At 45.9% G+C, this 18,572-nt stretch overlaps 1 protein-coding gene across 2 annotated transcripts in view; it reads right to left on the bottom strand.

Moving 5' to 3' along the window:
* ST3GAL6 (ST3 beta-galactoside alpha-2,3-sialyltransferase 6) overlaps positions 1-12,669 on the bottom strand; it is a 98,609-nt gene extending 85,940 nt beyond the window's left edge. For both annotated transcript variants that reach the window (XM_084651236.1, XM_084651235.1), the window contains exon 1: positions 12,103-12,669. The gene's annotated coding sequence lies outside the window, so the exon portion shown is untranslated. The remainder of the gene's footprint in view (positions 1-12,102) is intronic.
* Positions 12,670-18,572: the final 5,903 nt, after the last annotated feature.

An 18,572-nucleotide genomic window follows, 5' to 3' on the forward strand; every position in this document is an offset into this window, starting at 1 on the left:
CACGGCGTGTCTGCATAACTTCTCAGAGAGTGTTCTCTGGCTGATCACAATGCTAGGCAAGAGTATCCACCATCTGCTACCATCCTTGTGCAAGGCTCTCCCCCTTGCTCTCCCAACAGTTGTGTGAAATTTAGCAGGCAGTTCTGACACAAGGAATATGTTCTATATCAGCATCCAGACTCCACAGCAGGACCCTCCATTGACTGGTCAGACTTCCAAATGCACTGTCTGCAATGATTCAGGGTATTAACAGTTCCTTTCTCCTACCTAATTGTCTAAGGAAAGGTTTCATAAGCCAGGGAAGCACACGGCAAGTTGCTTCTCCTAGAATGCTGAGGCCATTAATGTCCTTATAGACCATGGGTACAAAAATTCTACTTGTTGCTGGATGGAAAAATCCAGACATCTGAAAGATCCTGGAATCATGGACTTTCCCAGACTACTCCACATAAATATTAGGGAACATTCCTCAGAGAATTACAGAGAAAGATGCCTTTCGGTCTGAAGCCTGAAGTGGGGTGGGGGCAAAGAACAGACACCTGGGTTCCAACAATGGCCCCAGTACAATGAGGGAAACCCAGATGGGCAAAGCCATTAATAACCACCTGCACATTGCATAGTCTTATGACCCAGAAGGAAAGCACCGTCTTGATAGTGGTGCACATCTCCATTACAGCAGCACCAACAGTTGACCTACGAACAGCAAACTGGTTAGCAGCTGCGCGGTGGCAATCCAGGATGGTGAGCTTCCAAATGGTGATAGTCGTGTGTTTCTCTACGCTCCGGGGAGCTCACATGGGTGGTTGGTGGTTCACTGGTACGGATCCTGGGTCAGCACTCCACAGAGCTCAAAGAAAGTGGCTTCTGACATCCTGAAGTTCTGCCACTGGTAACCCCCGATCTGCAGCACTATCCTGTCCCACCAGCCAGCACTCACTGGGGGAGCCCAAAAGCAGCACTACTCTGTGTGAAGCTGTTCCATGAAGAGCTGTAGGAGAAGCGACTGATTTCTTTCAGCCTCTTCATCCTCCTCTGCTGTTCTTCCTGGTCTAGTTCTGTAGCCGTTGCGCTTTACATATCTTAACAACAGTCGGTTTATATTCATGATTGTGAGGATTGCAGTGATCCATGCTTCCCGCATGCTGCCTGTAGGCGCTGGCTCATAGAAAGAATAGTGAGTTTGGCACCAAACCTCTAATTCCATTGCCTTGGGGTAGGAATCCTTTGCTCAGGTAAAAATTCCCACTATTCGTATCCAACTGTGGATGAGCAATACACTCCGAGATGTCTGAGCAGAACACTGTGCACTCAGTGCAAAACAGCTCTATGCTGTGTGGCCACTAATACAGGGCAACACTTACTCAATCACCAGAAAACCTTTTTGTGTGTACAAACTGATTGCACTACTGTTGTTGTGGATCAATTAAACACACCTATATGAAAGTGGCACCCATTTAAAAGTATATACATGTCCTAAGTTAACTACTGAGGCTGGATGCTGGGTTGAGGATTTGCCTCATATGATAATTCGCAGTGACTTGTGTTATATCTGATTACCAATTGTTAGTATCAACTTAGTTCTCTATTTTCTCAGCCAAAGCCACTTTGCGCTGGATAGACAAAAGAATAACTCTCTCAAAATGTTTTTTCTACTAGTAGGTTTTTGAACGTAGTATTTTACAAATGTTAAATATAGTTTTGCATTTCCCATAAATTCTTAATAACTGATGCTTTTTTTATTTAATGCCTGTAATGTTTCTAGACAGTCTTTTCCTCAAATGGAAAGCCTTCGCTAAGTGCCAAATTCTTCCCTTGGATGCACGCACATATAACTCCTATTGAAGTCAATGAGAGCAGGACACATGGACCTTGAGGCAAAATGTGGGCCACACTCTAGCAAGTCAGGACATTACAGTGGAACCCTCTTATAATACAAATTCACTTTTCCTCAAAAAAGCTTCATTGTAAGGCAAGGATCTGTCTAACCAGAATTACAGCTGGCACATAACAGTGCAGGCCACTTTAATTCCACGTAAGCATAAAAATACAGTTCTGCTCTATCAGAATTTACTGTAAGTAGGTTCAACTGTATCACCTAAAAACATCTTCTCTTTGCTCCCCGAGACCTCAGCCCTTTATTTCCTATCACAGCCACTCCAGTTCCATCTCCACAGTAACCTCCCACCCTCCTCGGTATGTTGTTAATATTGCAGACATCACAGAACTCCATTAGAGCATGAAACCTACACATAGTCAAGTAAATGGCTTTTTGTTTTGTTATACAGTGCAGTTTTTCAAAGATTTCTTTCAAAATTGCTTTTTACTCTAGAAGCTTGAGACAGAAAGCAAACTTATAAACTTTGAAAAGCCATGGAGTATTACAAAATAACACAACTGACCAATGCATCACGTTAGGGCAAGAGCCAGTGAACCCTAACATGAGGCACTGGTCAGATGTGTGCTATTTTGTAATGCTACAGGGCTTTTCAAAGTTCACAGGATTGCTTTATATGCACAGGTATGCGTAAATACAAGAAGGGCCAAATTTGAAAAATATGGGTGCCTGAAGATAGACATCTAAATCCTACATTTGGACACCTAAACACCACTTTAAGGCACCTGAAGGTGTATGTTGACAACCTGATAGGTATCATCATCAGATCCTAATGTAGACAAGGCAAGCTGTAGTTTCAACTCAATTAAGGTGATGAAGGTGAACTTTAGGCTTCTCCTAACTAAACTGAAGAAGAACATGATAACTTCCATCTATGCTATGAAAAAGGTCAAGGTTAACTATACATTAGCTAACCTCAGCACTTTTACTAGTGTAGGTAAATCCAGAATTACACTGGCTTAACTAGATTGACTTAACATCATGTCTTTAGTTAATTTCATGCAAATTCTGTGTTTAGAGAAGCCCTGAGGGTACCTGTATACAGCAATTAAACACCCACTACTGTCCCATGTCAGCTGACTTGGGCTTGCCCTGTGGGGCTGTAAAATTTGTGGTGCATATGTTCTGTCTCAGGCTGGAATCTGGGCTCTGGGAACTTCCCCCTCACAGGGTCCCAGAGCCTGGGCTCCAGCCCATGGCCAACCAAATACACTGCGGTTTTACAACCCCACCGCCTGATCCGATAGACATGGGCCAACCATGGCTGTTAATTGCTGTGTACAGATACCCTGAAAGTATGGCTTCACTACTCGCAGGATCAGTGGGCAGTGATCAATCCAGCAGGGATCGATTTATTGCATCTAGTCTAGACGCAATAAACTGACCCCCAAGCACTCTCCCGTCGACTCCTGTACTCCAGTTCTGCGAGAGGCGCAGGCAGAGTCAACGGGGGAGCGGCAGCAGTCGACTCACCGTGGTGAAGACACCACAGTAAGTCAATCTAAGTTCGTCAACTTCAGCTACGTTATTCACATAGCTGAAGTTGCATAACTTAGATCGATCCCCCCCCCTCCAGTGTAGACCAGGGCTTAGTTTCCTAACGGGGTTCTCTCCCTGGACCATGCGCAGAGGCTCAGTCCCTCTTATTCCCTTTAGGCTAGCTGAAGTGTTGGAGAGAGAAATTTATTAATGTTTGTGAAGTGTTCAGATACTATCATGATAGGGGCTCATGTAAGCAGATTTACATTTCTCTGCTTTCTAGCTCCTTCTATCTAACAAGTTCTCTCTCTCATTTCCCTTTTCTTTTGCAGCATTCACTGTGCCCACAAGGATAGAAATTTCCAGTTTTGAAATAAGTTAGAATTCTGCAGAAACTGAAGGCCTTAGCAGCCCATTTACCAAAGAAAGTTTTCTGCTGATTGATAAATCCACTTCTCTGTTCACCATTAAACTAGGACACAGGAAACTTGCTTCAGAATAATCTGGCTCTAAACCAAGAGCACCCATTTAAGTAAGAGCCTGAATTTATTTTTTATTGTCAGTTTACAAGAGCTCATGTTAGTCCTGATTCTCAATTATTCCATTGCTGAATCTGGGGCACAATGGAAAAAGGGGAACCTTTGTGCTCCCTATATTCTGGGCCCATGCAGAGGTAAATTAGAGTAGCCTCAGGGCTGCTCTTATGCTGAGCTGCTCAGAAAACACTCCTGGGAAGCAGAGACTATCCATAGCACAATGTGCTCTAGTGCTGGGAGCAGAGGAAATGTAGAGCCTTTATGCCAGCTGCTCACCAGCAAGGAAGCCAGAATGGTATAAACAGACCTTAGTGTAAGTGAGAATCAGGCCTGCTGTCCGTGCTAGGTAACCTTTTTCTAAAGCCAAAATATTAACCATTCTTCCACTCTGATCCTCTCAAGAGCTGTCCTAATACAATAAACTTTGAAGGGCATTAAAGATGTGTCCGTATTTTTAGATGGGAGATATGTACCCGGCAAGAATCATATTATTAAGTTCCTCACTGCACTATATCCTTAAATAGCATATAAATGCAACAGTAAGTATCACTGCTATACAAACTGCTCACTCAACATTCTCATTACACAAACCACACCAGTAACCTCACACTACCTATATATTTTCATGGAATGCAACAAATTTATGTTGCCCTGAAGGTACCTATTTTGTATTGCAGATTACTGTTGTGTGAATAAATCAAGCGCTGAGCTATAAATTACAGAACCACAGCGCAAAAGCAGTTTAATTCCAGTACTTAAGGGTAACCTGCAAAGAAAAGCAATTAAATTCATGTGCTTTTTAACATGTATAAAGAAGGGCTGATAGCGCTTTGGAGGGGTGGGGCGTGGGAATAGAAAAAGATTTTTGATTTTTAAACATTAGAAATTGTACCTCCTTTACCCTTTGAAGATGATGAATAATTGAAGAATTAGTGGTTTTGACACCACAGAAAACCAGGAAGTGAAACCAAGTGGAAAGAGACAGTAGCTTTTAATCCAGTTATTTAGAACTTCGACAGCTATTTATCTTGGACAATGAAAATACACTAGTCAATTCTACATCCTGCTTTTTCTACACTAAAATTGTGCATAAGGCAGGAGAATGTTTAAATTCATACTCAACACTGTTTTCATTGACTAGCATTTTTTTAAAAGGCAGGAAAATACTTCTGGTTAAGAGACAAGAATTAATGGGTTTTTTGTGTCCTCTTCCTCCCCCACCCCCCATGTACCCAGTCTCCGCAGAGCGGGGGCAGGGGAGCAGGGCTCAGGAGTTAGATCAGGCTGCTTGGTCTGAACGAGCCTTCAGAGTGGAGAGTGCCTCTCCACTTAAAGAGACAGCACACGGTCTCTCATATACTTCCCCAGCAGCCAGTGCACACACACGGAGACTCCATCTCTGTCTCTCACACACTCACACTGTGTCTTTCACACTCACCTCCCAACGCATACTTGTGTTATTGTTGTTGTTACTTCTTGGTACTTCCTGCAATGCACATATATTCTCTGTAATTTTATTCTTTCAAAGTGCTGTTATTTTAGTTTTTTGACTGGTCTATGCATTTCATAATTTTATTTCTCTCTTATGCTTAAATTTAAATTCTTTCAGTACTGAGTTCTAAAGTGCCTAACATGTCCTGGCTGGAGTAATTATCCCTATGGTAACTTTTTTAAAATATATATTATATCTAGGTTTTTTGTTTCTATTGGTGGTGCACAGCCACACATTACCTCGATATTGGTGCATAAAACAAAATTCTTTCCTCACATGGATGGAAAAAATTAGAGGGAACATTGACCCAAAAGGGGGGCTGGCGAGGCTACTGTAAGGGAAGTTGTGAGATCACCTTTTTCCTTGCCTTCAGAGCTGGCCTGCTCTGCAGCAGTGCAGAAGTAAGGGTAGCATAGGCCCTGTCTACACTGGCAAGTTTCTGCACAGTAAAGCGGCTTCCTGCGGTGTAACTCCCGAGGTGCACACGCTGCCACGCCACTTAGTGCGCAGAAACTGTGCAGCTGCAGTGCTATAAAAACAAACCACCCCGACGAGAGGCGTACGGCTTTCTACGCTGGGGCTACAGCGCTGCAGTGCCAATGTAGACACCCAGGTAGATTACAGCGCTGCGATTGGCCTCCGGGAGGTGTCCCACAATGCCTGTTCTCACCTCTCTGGTCATCGGTTGGAACACTCTTGCCCTGCCCTCAGGTGACCAACTGTCAGCCCCACCCCGTAAATTCCTTGCAAATTTTGAAAGCCCCCTTCCTGTTTGCTCGGTGACGCGTGCAGTGGTCTCAGCGCATCTTTCCAGGTGGCCAAGCCTGCTGCACGCACCGGGCGATCCCCCACTTGGAGCAATGCCGAGCTGCTGGACCTCATCAGCACTTGGGGAGAGGAGGCTGTCCAGTCCTAGCTGCGCTCCAGCCATAGGAATTATGATACCTAAGGACAGATTTCACGATGTATGACAGAAAGGGGCCATGACCGGGACACATTGCAGCGCAGGGTCAAAGTGAAGGAGCTGTGGAACACCTACCACAGGGCACGGGAGGCAAACCGCCGCTCCAGGGCTGTACCCATGTGCTGTCGGTTCTACAAAGAGCTGGATGCAATACTCGGTGGCGACCCCACCTCCACTGTGAAGGCCACTGTGGTGACGCACATGCCAGTTGAGAGCGGACTGAGCCAAGAGGAGAAAATCTTGGACGAGGATGTGGAGGGGGACCCAGAGGCAGAGGACAACTCAGAGGTTAGAGATGCATGCAACCAGGTGCTCTTCTCTATCCTGGAGGAGCCTAGCCAGTCACAGTTGTCAGAACCTGATGAAGCGCAACAAGGAGAGGAGGCCCCTGGTAAGTGGCTCTGATTTCGGGAATCGCTGAAGTGAGTTGTTGGGGGCAGGAGAGTTGCCGAAAGCAGGCTTGTGTCTGTATAATGCGCGTACCACCACATGCCTCGTCTGAGCAGTGGAACAGTGTTGATTGACTTCCTCGCTTCATGGGAATCTGCCTCAAGAGATCTCCACGAAACTGTTTTGGAGATTCTGGGCAGTCCGCTGCTGCAGGTTTTTTGGCAGAGCTGCTTTATTTCTTGCCCCATCAAGGGTAACTTTGCCATCACTGTAGGGGGGGGACCATTGCTGCACACAGGCAAGCCACATAAGGGCCGGGGCAGAAGCTGCAGTCTTGGAGAAGACCCTCGCTTGAGTCCCTGTTCAACCTCAGCAGTGAGGTATCTTCCATAATGAACAAAGCCTGTGGAAAACGTGGGGACAGTAATGATTATAAGCCCTCACCCACCCCCAGTGCTGGCTCTCCTTAAGAGCCACATTCCCAGTGTACAGTACGGTCCTGAAACACTGATTTCCCTTGCCCCTGTGTCTATTTTGGGGGTCCTCTGGCTCATGTGTGCTTGCCTGGGGTCCGCCAGTTAGTGACAGGTATTTGAATCAGTGTTCTGTGTGTTGCAAACAATACTGCTTCTCTAAAATGTTGCATTTTGGCTTCACAGATAGGGAGGCTGGGCTCCCAAGGTCCTCTTTGTTATGGCCGGCTGAACCTCTATGCAGAATTAGAAACCAGACACAAAAAACTAAAGAGGACTTTCTGTTTGATGTCATGATGCTTTCCACGGCAGAAAAACAAGAACTGAAGGAGTGGCAAGACAGCAAGAAGGGGGACTGAAAGGAGAACGCGGCACGTCAGAATGAAGCCACGGAGTGGCTCTTAAAAGTTACGGAGCACCAAGTGGACACACTCCAAGCGCTACTACTACAAACTGAGCAGCTCCTTCCCTGCAGCTGCTGTCACAAAACTCTTTCCCATGCGCCCCCCAGACACCACCAACACATTCTTATCAACCTGCTGGCTCCAGTCTTTACCTGCTACATTCCACTCCTGACCCAGCACAGTCCAGAACTGCAGACTCCCAGGACCCACTGCACTCAATACCCATCCCTCTGCAGTTTAGCCCTGCTGAAGTACAGTACCCGCTGCATTGTACTCCAGAGGACAAGGCTGCATAGGATACCTGGACATACACAAATCTTTAGCCTTCCCAGAACCTCGCCTCCTCCTGGGACCCTCCCTTCCCCTATCCCCCCACAGTGCTGATGTGTTTTTTGGTTTGTCTCTCTCCTCCGGTTGTTGATTTTTAATAAAAAAATTGTGTTGGTTTGAAAGCAATCTTTATTCCATTAATTGAAAGCAAACAGAGCCCTGCAAAGCAACAGGCAATTTTCTTAAACCTTCATAGTGCATCACCTGCACCAATCACAATCACCTCCTAGCATTACAAGCACTGCACTCCCAAGCACAGCAAAAATATTAGTGGATTTCAGCTTCCAATTGCTGCCTCAAAGCATCCCTGATCCTTATGGATCTGCACTGCATGCCTCTAATAGCCCCGGTCTCTGGCTGTTCAAATTCAGCCTTCAGGTGCTGAGCATCAGCTGTCCAGCCCTGAGTGAAGTTTTCATCCTTCCCTTCACAAATATTATGGAGCGTACAGCATGCAGCTATAAGCATAGGAATACTGTAACCAGTCAGGTCCAGTCTCCCACATAGGCAGCACCATCAGTCATTTAAATGGCCAATAGCACATAACAGTCATTCTCTACTTGCTTAGCCTGCTGATGAACAGCTCTTTGCTGCTGTCAAGGTGCCCCATGTATGGCTTCATAAGCCACAGCATTAAGGGGTAGGGGGGGTCTCCCAGGATCACATTGGGCATTTTGACTTCCCCTGCGGTGATATTCTGGTCCGGTAAGAAAGTCCCTGCTTGCAGCTTCCTGAATAGGCCAGTGTTCCGAAAGATGCACGTGTCATGAACCTTTCCAGACCAGCCTGCGTTAATGTCCGTGAAATGCCCATGGTGATCCAGAAGCACCTGGAGAACCATAGAGAAATACCCCTTCCAATTAATGCACTCGGTTGCTAGTTGGTCTGGTGCCAGAACTGGAATATATCTATTGCCCCTCTGCAGTTAGGGAAGCCCATTTGTGCAAAGCCATCCACAATGTCATGCATGTTGTCCAGAGTCACGGTCTTTTGGAGCAGGATGCGATTAATGGCCTTGCATACTTCCGTCAACACGAGTCTAATGCTCTATTTTCCCACTCCGAGCTGGTTAGTGACCAATCGGCAGCAGTCTGAAGTAGCCAGCTTCCATAGTGCAATCGCCATGCGTTTCTCCAATGACAGGGCAGCTTTCATGCTCGTGTTCTTGCGCCGCAGGGCTTGGGCTAGCTCATCACACAGTCCCATGGATGTGGCTTTCCTCATATGAAAGTTCTGCAGTCACTGCTCGTCATCCCAGACATGCATCACGATGTAATCCCACCACTCAGTGCTTGTTTCCCCGAGCCCAAAAGTGGCGATCCACTGTGGTCAGCACCTCCGTGAATGCCACAAACAATCTCATGTCATAGCTACTACACGTGGCGAGATCAATATCGCACTCCTCTTGCCTTTGCAGTCTAAGGAATAACTCCACTGCCACTCTTGATATGTTAGTAAGAGCAAGCAGCATATTGGTCAACCATGCAGGATCCATTCCCGCAGACACAGTACACAAACCAGTTGAAAGATGGTGCCAAATGCAGACAGAAGCACAGGGATTGCTGGGATGTGAAGCAATGCATCACGGGGCACTGGGTCAGGACCCAGGATGCCCTGCAGCCCCCTCCACCTTCACACAACTCTTAGTGGCTGAACAGGGAGAGATGCTCTGTGGGACAGCTGCCCAGCATGCACCACTCAAAATACCGCTGCAAGTGCCGGAAGTGTAAACACGCTATTGTGCCAGCAGCTGACAGCGTGAACACACAACAGCAGTTTCCCCTTCAGCACTCTCTGAGCAGTGTACTGCCGGCGCTGTAACTGTGCCAGTGTAAATATACCCATAGTATAGTTACTTAACTCTGTAGAAATCTGCACTGATGCCGCAAAAACTATGTCTAGTACCAAGAGCAGGGTGGGGGATCATCGCAGTCTGAAATATTTTCAAAGAGAGGCCCAGCAATAAAAGTTTGAGAACCCCTACTTTAAAGAATGTGAAAACTTTTGAGGGAGCTCTTGTTAAAATTTTGACACCTGAGCACTGCAAAAAAGGTAAAAAGTGCTATTTTGACTTTTCTAATGCATCATAAAGAAGCAAAAAATAAAAAAGGCACAGCCCTAATTTTTGTATTCTCCTTAGAATAACCTTATACTGCAAATAAGAAATCTAATACAAATTGATCAACCTGTAGAAGTTTTCCAGGTTGATATACATACACATCTTTGGTTACTATTTGCATTCAGTTTGGCTATAATGCAACGGTCTGTCATTACAGAAACAATCCCAATGCTAAGGTCTTGAATGTTCAGCCAACAAAACTGTCTTTGCCTAATGGCTGTGTAACTATGTGAAGAGACAAATATTTTTATGCATTACAAACTTGACATACGGAGTGTGGTGGGGGAGATGGGAGAGACAGAGTATGAAGAAATTAAGATTTTACAATTTGGCTACCAAACTTCAGGTTGATATAAGCAGTCCAGTCCCCATTAAAGTCAATGGAAATACTCTCTGTGACTTCAGTGGGTTTTGGTTCAGGCCTATAATCAGGTAAACTCCCACTGATTTCACTGGAAATTTTGCCTGAATAAAGACTGCAGGATTGGGCTCATAATTTTAAATAACTATAATCTGAATATTGACTGTCAAAACCAAAATACATCATTCAAATCATACTCTGCAGAGCCACCAAATAACAGCACACGAATAGAAACTTTCTTAGATTTTTTTCAGTGACAAAAAAGTAGCTGGCTTTGCAGAATACTTAAGAAACAGTCCATCAAAAGATTACCTGTAAACTACTAAAACAACAAGGAGTCTGGTGGCACCTTGAAGACTAACAGATTTATCTGGGCATAAACTTTCGTGGGTAAAAAACCCACTTCTTCAGATGCATGCTGTAAACTACTGTTTGTTTTAAAATGCATTTGGTGTTAACTATATTTTAGTAAGAGGAAAAAAAACACACCTTCTTTTGATAACAAGGGGCACTCAATGAAAAAACATCACTTCTGTTTGAGGCGTTTTTAAATTAACACCTAGGATTATTGTATCAGACAAAGGGGGTGGGGGTGGGGAAATCTCTCTTCAGATTTCTCTGCTCACTGCATTTTACAGCACTGTGCCTATAATCAGTTTGTTATAAAGGGTTTTCCTCATCTTCGTGGGTTTTTCCGAACAGGAACAAGAGACAGAGAGAAGAAAAACTTATTTATTTTACACACAGACACACACATATATATATTCAGGTCCTCTCGGTTTATAAGTCAGACTTGAAATTTGGCAAACAAATTTGCACGGTAGATAGATAGAGAGATCAGCGAGGCTGCCACATGGATCGGCTGGTAGGAGAGGAAATAACTGCACGAACGAAAAGTGCACTAAGTGGTTTTACTCCTTGCGATCGCACTGAATCTTTTCACAAAAACAGGCGGCTGTGCCTTGGTATTTCCTGCTCCCAGAAATCAGAGGAAGAGGGGCAACGCCTCCGGAGCTCCTATTACAGACCCAGAGTCGATCTTTTCGGCAGGCATTAAGAGAATTTGGATGGAAGCCGCCCCCCCCCTGCCGCAGCTCCGAATGCCGCGCTCGCAATCCCACTCCGCCTCCCTGCAATCGGTTCGCGGCCCCCGTTCACACCGCTCCCAGGAGAACCGAATTCATGCCGGGAAGGAAGGGGGCCAGCGCGGGGAAGCAGGCGACACGCACACAGGCCGCCACGGAGGGGGCCGGGCAGCGCTGGGGGACACACCACCCGCCGCCTCGTCGCCCCGTCGTGTGCCTTCCCTCTCCGCTCCCACCGCCAGCTCGGCGCAGCGCCTGTCCCCTTCGCCTCCCAAACGCGCTCCCCGGGGCAGCCTGCCTGGGGCGCGCGCGCCTCCGGCTCCCTGCGCCACAGGGCGGGCTGCCTCGCAAGGGCGCTGGGGAACCCAGCCGCGTTCACACCGGCCCCGCCCGGCGCCCAGCCCCAGGCAACCAGAGCGCGACAGGAAGAGCCGCCCCGCTGCCCGCGGCTTCCCCGGGGGCGCAGCTCCCTCCACCGGACCCCGCAGCAGCGCGGCCCCGGCCTCTCGCTCGCTCGCCGGGGGCCAGCCCCAAGCGCTACCCCTTTCCCCCGCCAACGCTGGCGCGTTACTCACTGTGCCCGTCCGGCTGCGGCGCTCCGGCCCCGCTCGCTGCCCCCAGGCTGCGGAGCACACACGCGTGGGCGGGGGGTTAGCTGGGGCACGCCGCCCGCCGCATGCTGGGGGTGGGCTGCGAGGGCGCTGCTGGCTGGCCCGGGCGGAGCTGCGTCCGAGCGCCCCGAAAGCAGGAGACGGCGTCCAGGAGCCCGGGGCGCGTGGCCAGAGGCGGGCTCCGCCTCCTGCCAGATGCTGCGGCGACTGCTGCTTTCTCGGAGCGCGTCTGTGGCGAGGGGAAACGGAGACGCCCCCCCCCCCCTCTGAACTGGCCGGACACCCGCAGGAGCCCAACTAGGGGCCGGCGATACAGGGGGTCTCCGCGTGGGTTTCTAGGGCTTTGAGCAGAAGCAACTTTCGGCTGAGCACCCTGCGCTGCAGAGGTCGATCGCTTTGCCATAAGGCAGCCAGCGGATGTTGCGTAAATGAGGCCCCGACTCGAGGCTAAACTGACAGAGAGAGTAAGAAGGGGGCGTGGGTGCAGCCCTCTGGACCCCAGGATGCGAGAGCGACCAAGTGAGGCAGGCAGTTGCTTCTGTTGGGGAGAGAGACACCCTTTCAGACCTGAAGAAGAGCTCTGTGTAAGCGCCAAAGCCTGTCTCTTTCACCAACAGCTTGGGCCAGTAAAAATATATTACCTCACCCGCCCGCTCTCTTTAATAGGGTAACGGATACAGCCAAGAGGCGCTCTTAGCAGTGTGCACAGCACATCCTTTCTAGCAGCTAACAGTAACCTGGGTTTGATTAAAATCGAGCTCCATGACAGAAGGGTTGTGATTTAAGATGAATTTCGCAGGCTAGTACTTGTCCCACCTGCTTCAAGACTCATTTGCAGGATGTAAAAACGGCAAGGATAATTAGAGAAACCATCCTCCACCCTTGTGTGTGTCATCATTTTCTATCATGCAAATAGTTTATTTGTGCTGGGCAAAATCCTGACGCCAACACTAAGGCATCCTGGAACCATGTTAGTTTGAGTAATTTAATTCCAAAGGGGAATGAATACACAGCATTAGCTAGTGCCAATTAACTATTTTTCCAGGAAATGACCATGTTGTAGAGACTGTTCTACCTTCAGTGGCAGGTAAGAGAACTCTGGTCTCCTGGCCTGAATACACACCCAAGAGCCAGTACCACTGAATTTTAATTCCATCTCTGAAACTGACTCCCTCTATGACCTTGGGCAATTCGGTTAACTCAGCCTCTGTTTCCCCATCTGTACAATGGAGATGATACCTTTCTCACAGACTGTTGTATGGAGTGGTTAGGTTTCTAAAAATCTTTGAAAATGTTAAGAGGTAGACATAATAACCACAACAGCTCTATATATGCTGATGTACCTGTGAGTAGCTAGTATATTTTATGCTTAAACATATCAATGGGCCAAGCATAGGCAATATTTCAGTCCCTATCCTTGCTAATCAAGGTCCCTGTGCTGTTTGAAGGGCTTTACCATGAGAAGCTGCCATAAACCTCATTAAATAATCAGGTGTACATGCAAATTAATGTTAATTTATAAAGGCCTCCAAGGAAGTGATTGGCCAACTCCTCTTTCTAGTCCAAAGCAATGAAAAATGCCATTATCTTCAGTTTTTATCCTTGTACAACTTCAGTAGTTCTTTGGATTCTTTCAAAGAGCAGTACATTGACATACCAAATTTGATAGTTATGCTTTTAGATGTGCAGTAATACATCCTACATATTGATACTGCTATCAGTTAATTCCCTGAATGTTTGCCTGACTGCTGACACTGGTTTTATATCTGAGATGGGCACAAACTGTCTGTGATGTGAGCAGGGAGCCTTCCCATTTGAAAGAAACATCAGTGTGTTGTCAAGAAGTCTGTTGGTAAGAACGTGGATTAAGAATCAGCATCCCCTCTGTACTCAGTTATAAGGACATGGAGAATTGTGTGGCTTTAGGTTACAGATTTATGTGACATCACCAGCCAGATTCTCCAAATCTTGCTAATGTCCTCCAGCACATACCTATTCTTCTCCTTACCAGATCTGCATACAGTGGAGGGATTTTCTTACCTGTTACCACTATGGAAGAGGTTTATCTTTAAATCATCTCCCAAAACAAATTACACAGCCACAAAGGCTCTTTTATTCCTATTGTCAATGTTGTTCTAAAACTCCCAACTGGATAGTATTCACATTCCCAGTTTTTGGCAGGTCACCTGGGTGGCGTTGATCTAGTTAGGTTTTACAAATAATGATAGCAAGAAGCACATTACTTATCCAGGTGTAGATGTGCCTTAATTTATACCCTCAGACTGATGCTTCTGGATGAAAACTTCTTTTTCCTCCTTAACTTAAAAACCTGGTAGGAGAAGAATATTCGGCTGACTAAAAGTGAAAAGTTGCTCCTTCTCCCATTCCCATCTAATGAATACATTTTCTCTCACTGAGTTCCATCTTAAATTACCTCGTTAGAATTTCAGAGTAACAGCCATGTTCGTCTGTATTTGCAAAAAGAAAAGGAGGACTTGTGGCACCTTAGAGACTAAACAATTTATTTGAGCTTAAGCTTTCGTGAGCTACAGCTCACTTCATCTCACAAAAGCTTATGCTCAAATAAATTGGTTAGTCTCTAAGGTGCCACAAGTCCTCCTTTTCTCGTTAGAATTGTTTCTTCTTAATTCTTAAGTGAATCTGAAGTATACAAGAAGTTACTCTCTTTCTTTCTTTCCTGCTGGCCTTTCCTTTGAAACCAACAAACAGCACTTACTTGACTTTAGTCATGTGCAAACAACACATGATCCTCCTGATCCTGTTCTGACCATCAGCAAGTTGCCAACCTGGGACCAGTCCAAAATTCTAGGATTTAACAGTTGAAAAGCCCAACTGTCAATTCAGTGCGAAGAGAGAAAGCCAGGGGAACTGAACCCCATTCAGATATCATTAGGGGCAGGATTTTCCTCAAATGTCTGTCTTCATTTATTGTCCCTTTTTGGATCTATAACGTGCTCCCAAGAAGTCACCTGAACCCACAAATTAATGAGAGCAGCAAGATCAGGCAACTGTAAGAGGAACCATTTCAGAAGTTGCTGCTGGTGGCTGAACAGAAACACACCCTATCCCCAAAAAGAAAAGGAGTACTTGTGGCACCTTAGAGACTAACCAATTTATTTGAGCATAAGCTTTCGTGAGCTACAGGTTACTTCATCGGATGCATAAAGTGGAAAATGCAGTGAGGATGTTTTATACACACAGACCATGAAAAAATGGGTGTTTATCACTTCAAAAGGTTTTCTCTCTCCCCACCCCACTCTCCTGCTGGTAATAGCTTATCTAAAGTGATCACTCTCCTTACAGTGTGCATGATAATCAAGATGGGCCATTTCCAGCACAAATCCAGGGTTTAACAAGAACGTCTGAGGAACAGTGGGTGGGGCTAGGAAAAAACAAGGGGAAATAGGTTACTTTGCATAATGACTTAACTACTCCCAGTCTCTATTCAAGCCTAAGTTAATTGTATCCAATTTGCAAATGAATTCCAATTCAGCAGTCTCTCACTGGAGTCTGGTTTTGAAGTTTTTCCTGTTGTAATATCGCAACTGCGTGACCAGAGAGACTGAAGTGTTGAATCATAGAATATCAAGGTTGGAAGGGACCTCAGGAGATCATCTAGTCCAACCCCCTGCTCAAAGCAGGACCAGTCCCCAATGTTTGCCCCAGATTCCTAAATGGCCCCCTCGAGGGCTGAACTCACAACCCTGGGTTTAGCAGGCCAATGCTCAAACCACTGAGCTATCCCTCCAACTGGTTTATGAATGTTATAATTCTTGACATCTGATTTGTGTCCATTTATTCTTTTACATAGAGACTGTCCCGTTTGACCAATGTACATGGCAGAGGGGCATTGCTTGCACATGATGGCATATATCACATTGGTAGATGTGCAGGTGAACGAGCCTCTGATAGTGTGGCTGATGTTATTAGGCCCTGTGATGGTGTCCCCTGAATAGATATGTGGGCACAGTTGGCAACGGGCTTTGTTGCAAGGATAGGTTCCTGGGTTAGTGGTTCTGTTGTGTGGTATGTAGTTGCTGGTGAGTATTTTCTTCAGGTTGGGGGGCTGTCTGTAGGCAAGGACAGACCAGTCCTTGCCTGCATCCTATGAGACATTGGCTTAAGCAAGTTAGCATAAAAGACTTGAGCCCCTGACCTTTAGCATAGAAAAAGTGACCCAATGGTCACTCTAGATTTTTAGGAACTGAGAATATCTCGCCAAAAGTTAACACAAAATGAGACTAGGCAACCACAGGAATACCGAGCTTGGCTATTTTAGAATAGGATCGTTGACAGATGTCTAACCACAAACTTGCATTAGCAATAAGGTAATGAGGCAATAGGGCTTAACATAATAGCCTATCAGGGAAATGCACCCCCATATTATGAGGGTGAGGAAGTCAGATATGGACAGAGGAGGCTGCGTGTTTGTATGAATATTCTTGGTGAATCCCAGGCCCTATGTAAGTAAGGACCCGCATGAAGAAGATAGCTAGCCCTCTACCCTTCAATATTTTAGTGCTATAATATATCACCTATCTTCAAGCATTGGGGATCTGGACCATTGGACCCATTTGGCATGCCAGAGACAGGTCTGGTCCTTTGTCCCTTCATCTCTTACCACCGATCTGGCCAAGAAAGGGGTCTGAGTATATAAGTCTATGAGCATATACTATGCGAGGAATAACCGTTAAGAATTCTCTAATACTCTATTCTTGCTATTTGCTTGTGTTGGAGCTTGTTGTATTTGGAGCTTTCTTGTCTCTATTAATTATATTAATAAAGATGGCTAAGGTCATGTTTTGCTCTCCATGTGAGTGCCCTTGCCATACACACTGGGGTTCTCTACAAGATATTGAACTTGTCAATTTTGACTCTGTTATGTCTGATTCTGGGACAAGAACCTTAGTACGCTCCTCTCATTAGTTGAGTACCAATTGACATTCATTATAGGATCAGCCTACAGATTCTATCCTGCTGGGGATAAGTAGAGGGGTCATTATAATTGAATAGGCCTTTCCTATTTATAACAGCCATGTTCCTAATTACCTGAAATCAAAAGCCCTTTCCTGAAGCAGGATGATGTCAGTGACCCTTCCTCATCTACCATGTTCTCAAGAGTTTGCAGCACATTTTCAGGTATGGCATCAGTGCAATATGCTTCCCCTGTGCTGCTCTGGGGAAAATGCAGCTCCTCAATAGTGGTGGCACATTTGATATAACCACTGCCAAACTGCAGCCTGCTCCAGAAACATGCAGAGCAGCACCAGATAAGCCCCATTCTGGGCAGTGGTTTGTAATGGGTAATTTTTATATTAAAGAGAGAGAGAGTGGAAAATCACAAGTAAGTCCTGGCCGGTTTGAAAACTGGAGAATTTTGTTTTCTGTTCCAAGGGAACATCCCATGATAAACGCAGCTGAAAGGGGTTTTGGCTGGGAGCTCAGAGGGCCACTCCTTGCAATGACCTTGGCAGGTTGACAAAAAGCTGATTTGATGGACAGTGCAGCGAGGGGTGTGCCTCCCAGCCCGGAACAGATGTGTGTTAGCACTTCATCAGAACTTGGGTGGCTAGCCTGAGCTGCTGCCTGTACCACAATCTCCAGAGTACTGTTTATTTTTGTGATTAATTTTTTATGAACTTTCATAAAGACACAAACAACAAAAAGGTAAATGTTAGCAAACACTGCACATTTCACAGGCTACCCCATAAAATTATGCAATTATTTGTCAAAGCTCCAAGACCAAACACAAAACCAGACAATAATATACAGACATAACATGTTAAGGTGGGAGTAACAATAATAATTAATAAAAGAGACATACACAAATAGACAAAAATGGGAAGGAGACCTGAGAGGGTGGGGGCAGGAAGAGGGAGGGGAAAGGCAGAAGAGTCAGATGGCATAGAAGTCTGGCATTATTTGAGCTATCTCAGCAAATGTAGAAAGAAGTGGGGTCCAAATTTCTTCAAAATCAAAAAATTGCTCTCTACATCTATCCGTTATTCTTTCTTTCGCTGCTAAGTCAGATAGGTCCGAATGGCACTGCTCTATTCTGGACATAAGCCTACTCCTGCCACAGAGCTATTTTTAGCATGCTAGTTCAAGCAGAGCTAGCATGTGTCTGTCTACCCAGATTAGAAGGCGCAGTCCCGGCTGCAGTATGGACATATCCTGCCCCCAGACATCATGGCCATTAGAAAACCCCTGTCCTGCCTATGCCACATACTTTTAAAATACTTGTCTTCTCACACTGAGCCAGCTAATCTAATGCAGCCACATCTTTATCCTGCTAGCTCTAACTTCTACTCCTTTTTATTCTGTTTATATATTACCTTTTATACACACACACCTGTTAAAAGAACTCGTAGGTTGCAAAGTCAAGAACTCATAAGCTAGGGAATGCCAGAATC

Source organism: Lepidochelys olivacea, assembly GCF_965140295.1.
Source record: "Lepidochelys olivacea isolate rLepOli2 genome assembly, chromosome: 1".
NCBI classification, from domain to species: domain Eukaryota; kingdom Metazoa; phylum Chordata; order Testudines; family Cheloniidae; genus Lepidochelys; species Lepidochelys olivacea.